The sequence below is a fragment of the Nyctereutes procyonoides genome, unplaced genomic scaffold, assembly GCF_905146905.1.
Source record: "Nyctereutes procyonoides isolate TBG_1078 unplaced genomic scaffold, NYPRO_anot_genome, whole genome shotgun sequence".
NCBI classification, from domain to species: domain Eukaryota; kingdom Metazoa; phylum Chordata; class Mammalia; order Carnivora; family Canidae; genus Nyctereutes; species Nyctereutes procyonoides.
In genome coordinates this window covers 28,178,716-28,186,004 of record NW_026575035.1, presented here as the reverse complement: position 1 = coordinate 28,186,004, position 7,289 = coordinate 28,178,716, and positions in this window count along the sequence as shown.

Sequence of the window (7,289 nt, the reverse complement as noted above, 5' to 3'; positions counted from 1 at the left end):
CCAAGAAAAATCACAAGTGAAATGAGAAAAGATGATCAACAGAAAAAAACATAGAACTGAATCAACTGTTGGGATTAGCTGACAAAAGCTCTGAAAGAGCCATTATAAAAATGCTTTAACAGGCAATTTAAAATTATTTTGAAATAAATGAAAAATATAAATAGGAATTATAGAAGCAAAGGAAAAGCAGTTTTAAGAAAGAACCAAATGGAGATTATAAAGCTGAAAAATACAACAGAGAAGATAAAAACACATGGGCTGGGCTCAATCTCAGTGTGGATATGACAGAAGAGAAGTAGTATGAACAGAGGAGATAAAAATGGGGGGGGGGTGGAGGGAGAGATCTCAGGGACAAGGTAGGAAATAGCAAAGGTCCAACATCCATGTTATCAATGTCCCAGGAGGAGTGGAGTAAGGGAGTGGGGCTGGAGAGTTTCAAAGGAATAATGAACACAGACTTCCCAAATGTGAGAGGTGAAAGACATAAACTACATTTTCAAGAAGCTGAGCCAACCTCCCATAGGATGAACCCATGGAAATCCATGCCAATACGCCTCATAATCAAATGTCTGGAAACTAAAGACAAAGAAAAAAAATCTTAGAACACCCAGAGGAAACACCACTTTGATTGATAGCAAATTTCTTACCTGAAAACATGGAGACCAGAAAGAAGTGGTACAACCTTTATAAATACTGAAGTAAAAAAATTGTAAACTATAAACTTCATACCTGGTAAAAGCATCCTATTTCCAGGTAAGATCATATTCACAGGCAGCAAGCACGAGGACTTGATCATATCATTTGAAGGGGGTCCTAATTCAACTCATAATAAGCAGTATGTCATATCCTTCTTTGCCTCTAATAATTTTATTTTTATTTTTCCCTGAAGTATACTGTTTTTTATTTTTTTAAATATTTTTATTTATTTACTCATGAGAGAGAGACACACAGGCAGAGATATGGGCAGAGACATGGGCAGAGACATGGGTAGAGGAAGAAACAGGCTCCATGCAGGGAGCCTGAGGTGGAACTCGATCCCAGGTCTCCAGGATCGCACCCTGGACTGAAGGCAGCGCTAAACCGCTGAGCCAGCTGGACTGCCCCCCCTTTTTAAAGATTTTATTTAAGTATACTGCTTTAGACGTTAATATGGCCACACCCACTTTTTTCTTTTGTTTTTCGTGTTGAATGGCATATCTTTAATCACTTTCAACTGCCTATGCTATTGTACTTGAAGTGAAATTCTTTCTTTTTCCTTCCTTTCTTCTTCCTTCCTTCTTCCCTTCCTTCCTTCCTCTTTTCTTTTTTGGCTCATAACAAAAAAGAGTGATCTATCATTCATAGAACATTTTGGCTATGGGCTGGCTATGACATTGTCCCATGTGTCTTCTTCAATTTGGATTCCAGACTACTAATAGGGGCATGTTGTTATCTGGAATAAAGGTACAGAACTGGAAGCAGCAATGGCTCTCAAGCTTCTTCTAGGAATAGCACATACCACTTCCACTCATGTTGCATTGGCCAATGAACATCATGTGTCCAAGCAGCAGCAAGGGTTTATTTTTCGTCATGTTCACATTGGCTGCAGATCAACGGTGGCTCTGCTCCCACAACTTCATTCTGGGAACCACACACTGAACGAGCAACCCTTATCTGAGACTGCAGCACACCACCACTCTGGACCTTTGGTTGCTCCTCTCAAGCTAAAATCTTGTGAAAATGACAGCTTCACACCTTATTCCCATTGATATTTGCATTCAGATTCTTGAAATAATTCCAGACTTCCCAAGAAAATTAAGACTGTTTCCCCATACACTGTTCATAGGTACCACCTGAATAAAGATGTTATAAGCTATTTTGAACTCTCTCAGTCCAGCCAGTATTCAAAGCAGACCTTCTCTTTAATGGGGAGCTTTGGTAAATCTTCTGGAGCATCTTTTTGTAGGTGTCTTTCCCCTTCTGTTTCCTTGATGTGAAGACACATCAATGATTTGGTGAGTGGCCTAATCTTTCTGCAGCACCACAGGAATCTGGTGATCCATCTCCAGGTCTTTCCTGCTGGGGCCACAGCAACCCCAAAGACAGTTACTGCACAGGAACAAGGAGGGCACAGACCAGCTCCCTCACTTGCAGAACCTTTGCCTGCTCAGGAGAAACACTTAACAGCTCTTGCCCCGATAAAGTCTGGAACCAGGAGGCAAATTTCTTGTAGACAGTATATTGTATAATTTTTTTGTGTTCTTGCTAGTTTCTGTCTTTTGAGTAGGTATATTTAAGACACTTGAATGTTATTACTGGAATGCTACGGTTCAGGGGAGCCATTTCATTATTTGTTTTCTGTTTGTTTCCCTTTCTCATTCTTTGGTGTCTATTTTCTTGACTATTTATGGATTATACAAACATCTTTAGGGATCTATTTTTATTTCTTCATAGTGTTTTTGAGCATATCATATCTTATATTTTAATTAGTGGTTGCTTTATGTATTACAGTATACATGATATCATATCTAGTGGTATCAATCTTTTACCCCAAATGAAGTACAGCAACCACGCTTCCATTTAGGTCCCATACATTACACTTTATATTTTTAAAAAACAACTGACTTGGGATGCCTGGGTGACTCAGCAGTTAAGTGTCTGCATTTGGCTCAGCGAATGATCCTGGGGTCTTGGGATCGAGTTCCACATCAGGCTCCCAGAAAGGAGCCTGCTTCTTCTTCTGCCTATGTCTCTGCCTCTCTCTCTGTGTCTCTCATGAATAAAATAAAATAAAATCTTAAACAAAACTGACTTAAGTATTTTTTCCATAGACACACTTAGGACCACATCAGATGGTGTTATATATTTTGATTTAACCATCAAATGTGATTTAAGAAATTCTATTATATTTGCCCCTATTTTTACTCATTCCACTGGTTTTCTTTCCTTTCTGAAACTATGAGCAATTTGATATTTCTTTACTGTTTGGAGAACTTCCTTTCTTTAATCTTCAAGGGCCAGTTTGCTAGCAGCAGGCTCTCTTTGTCTTCCTTTGTTAGAGAATGCTTCTTTCCCCTTCATCATTGGAGGATATTTTCACTGGATATAGAATTAATGGTTCACATTTCTTTTCTTTTCTCCAATACTTAAAGAAACATTGTGTCAATTCCTTCTAACCTCCATATAGTTGGGAGTTAGAAATCTGCTGTCATTCAAGTTAGTGTTCTTCTACAGAGATAAGTCATTTCTTTGGCTGCTCTCAACAATTTTTTCTTTGCTTTTAGTTTCCAAACATTTGATTATAAGGTGTATTGGCATGGATTTCCATGGGTTCATCCTATGGGAGGTTGGCTCAGCTTTTTGAAAATGTAGTTTATGTCTTTCACATTTGGGAAGTCTGTGTTCATTTTTCTTTGAAATTCTTCCAGCCTCACTCCCTTACCCACTCTTCCTGGGACACTGATAACATGGATGTTGGACCTTTGTTGTTTTCTGCCTCATTCCTGAAACTGGTTCCCTAGTGGGAAATGGAAGTTTCACTCCCTGCTTAGTCTTGCAGACACTACCTTAGCAGAGGAATTTGAGCACCACAGAGCAGGAGGGAATTTCAAACCCTCTTTTGGCCTACTGAAAATGTAGATATAGAGGGAGAGAAAGAGAGTATGGTTCTTTACAGTATATGCCTGCAGTAGAGGACATATTATCAAAAAAGTTTTCTATTGTTACGCCACCCTCTTCCTGGTTCTTAGGCCAGGAAAACAGCTTTTCTTGGAAGTCTTTTTGTACTGCTGATGATTCTGGATTGGAAATTTCTACAGTACCCTAAAATATATGGGAGGCAATCAGGAAACCGAGGGGACTCTTTGCTGTGTTTTTTTTCCTCAAGTGCTAAGCTTCCTAGATGTCTTCCTTTTTCTTTTCATCTTTCAGAGTCTACATATGCTTGTTTTCTTGTGTGTGTTAAGGCTAAGTTTTTTTCAAGTTGTTAAAGTGAAGGCTTGGTAGGAACAGAGCCACTCTATCTTGAGATAACTAAAAGTCACCCTTGGACCTATTTTGTCAGTTCCATTTTACTTTTGATAACTGACTATTCTGATATGCTATTGTGATGTCATTCAATCAGGTAAACCATACAATGGTACTAAATTCTGGAAGGTTTTGCAATCATGAGAGTTCTATAGCTGAATGGGGGAGTGAAATGGGGATGCCATCTGTCCACTTGTCTTTATGTGGGTAAAGTACAAGCTTCCTCTTTGCAAAGTGCCAGTTGAATGTGAGACTTCATAAGCCAAGGTAAACAAAGCCCCAACCACAGGATGAAAAGCTCATGCAAACCAAGATTGTAATAGTTTTACAGACAAGTTGAAGCTGGCAAGGGTTAGTTAGGATGGAGATAAACGAGGACGGAGATAAATATGAAATGGGGACCTGAGACTTGGGCATTACCTAGTGACTAGAGATGACTATGTTTTGTTGGGTTGAGAAAAGGCAAAATTCACATTCTGCCCTTTGGTATGAAGTCTGTCTCATTGCACATGGCAGCTCCAAGACATTTAGGAGTTAGTAAAAACAAGTGAGACATTTACGTGTAATCCATCTTGTATTTATGCATTGCAGTGTTGGACACACATGGAAAAATATAAAATAACTGAGCACACAGAACTAGTATCTTCAATCTAACTATTACCTCTTTATGGTAGTCATTAGTCAATAGTCTTCTTTAGGTGGGCCATTGTTAATCTCACAGGAATTCCTCTTGTTGTGAGAACCAGCCAGTGGTAGCCCACATATTTCTATCCTCAAGAGGAAAACTAAGGAAAGGACACTGATGTGGTAACAGAATGATGCATGCCAGGTTCGTTGAGAGTGTTCTTACCCTGCTTTCACTTTTCAGCAACTTTTTCTATTAAAGTCTTCAGTGAAGTTCTTCATTGCCTTAAGTAAGATTTAGCACAGTCTCAGAACTTAGAGAAAGCACTAATGCAGTCTGCTGCTCTGAATGAGAGAGCAGTGTTAGGCATGAAGAAACTAGACATGGTAATTTAAACAAAACTCAAGCTTTCATCATGGAACCTTAAGTACAACATCACCTCTGCTTAAAGTTTGATTTTTCAGATTGATTTTTATGTATGTGAAAGGATGCTAAGCTTAGTCACTTTGGTGTCATTTAAAAATCTATTATACTTTAAAACACAATATAAGCAGATAAACAACATTACATACATTATAGAATTATATACATTATACATTATAATGTATACATTATAACATAAATATGTTTTAATTATTATATTTAATCTATTTATTTAATCTATTATATTTATAGATTTATATTCATCTCTTTCCCTGAGCCCCGTGTATGTCAGCTTTATATGCTCTTCTCTATCACACAGTTCCTTATTTAATGTCTTCCTAGCACGAATCATCACAATCTAAATTTGTATTATTCATTTACTTTTGCCTTTACGTTTGTAGAGTGTGGCTTCCACAACTAGGATGTAAGTTCCATGAGTATAGCAATATCTCTTAATTTTTACTGCCCTTTGTGCCTCAAACAGTTCCTAACATCCATGAGAACCTCAGTGATAATTGTTGAATCAATCAATCAATTCACCAGTGCATTCTTTAAGGGTAAGCATTATGACCCTATTCAGTAGATTAATCTATCAATACTTTCAGAAGTATAAAGTGGACATCCTGATGGTTTTAGTCATTGTTACCTCAAGAGGATTATCAGCCCCAAGAAAACAGAGGGCAGAGGACATTAAAGACAAATGTGTTTTCCATGACTTACATTGTTTACATCTATATGTATTTGCATCTTTGTATCAAATGTTAAATGTTTCTCTTTGCTCCTTATTGCCACTTTCAGATTATTATTCTTCTTACCATTCTCATAGTTCAAAGTTTTGAACATTATCATCAAATTATTCTATTTCCTCTCTAATCCTTGTTTCAGCAAGCCACAGTCTCTCTAGTCACAAACCTATGCTATGGTTCTTGAAGATTTTAACCCCTAGACTGTCGTCAATTCTTCTGATGCCACAGCAGTCATCATTACTGTGGGTTTCAGAATCCACATAGATTCTCACTCAAGCGTTCTGGCTTCTCAGATCTTCTGGTGATCCTATTTCCACTCTTCATCTGCCACTGATGCTCATATCTAGATCTTCTCAATACCTCCCATTATCTCAAGTTCAAGAATTCTCCTCCTCTCCCTCTACCTATTTTATCTTTCTAGCACATGCTGCCTAAGAATTTCAATTCTAGGGCAGCCCTGGTGGCTCAGTGGTTTAACGCCGCCTTCGGTCCATGGCCTGATCCTGGAGATCTGGTATCGAGTCCCACGTCGTGCTCCCTGCATGGAACCTGCTCCTCCCTCTGCCTGTGTCTCTGCCTTTCTCCCTCTGTCTGTGTCTCTCATGAATAAATAAATAAAATATTAAAAAAATTTCAATTCTGATCATTCCTTGACCCCACTAGGATCTAAAATCCACTGATCCTATTGTCTTTCACTCTGACTCACCATCTGAATGTCTCTTCTTTCATAACCAGTTTAACTTCTATGATACACCATTATAATTACTCTTATTTTTTATTGTCTGTTAGTCCCCTTGCTCTTTCTTACCTTCATATCTTTCTGGCTAACCCCTAAGTCTGGTTGTATCCAACTCTCCCTACTCCATGCCTGCACCAGGGCACCTCAGGCAAGAGAAAACACACAATCAACAACTTTAGGTGGGTCTTTACTAACTAGAAATTACATTACATTTCTACAAATGAATGTTTTACACTTTTTCCTCTTCCTTCAAATTGTCATTCTCAGCTGATGACTTTTTATTGAGAAAAGAAAACATCCCCCTGCTTCCACCACTGTATCTATTAATCTGCTTACAAGTATGTCCATGTTCTATTCTTGCCCTCTTGTTGCTATGGATAAATCTTCGTATAAAACAATAGCCCTTCCCCTTGTTCACTAGATCCTGTCCCTTCTCACACACTCAATAAAATTATTCCAAAGGTTCTCTTTCTCTTGTGTAATCATATCTTCCATTAATACTATATTAAGCCCATAAGAAGCATATTGTAATATCTCCAATCTCAAAAAAAATCAAAATCAAACTCTCATTTAATCTAGTATCACCTTTAGCTACTGTTTAACCCCCTCTTTTCTATCCTTTAAAGAAAAGTCCCAACAGAGTCGTCTGTGTTCACTGTCTCCAATTTCTCTCTTTCTGCTTTTTGTGCCTCTTTTGACTATTCCATTTTAAGCAGCTCTTGTCTGGGTCATCAATAAATTCCACTCAGTA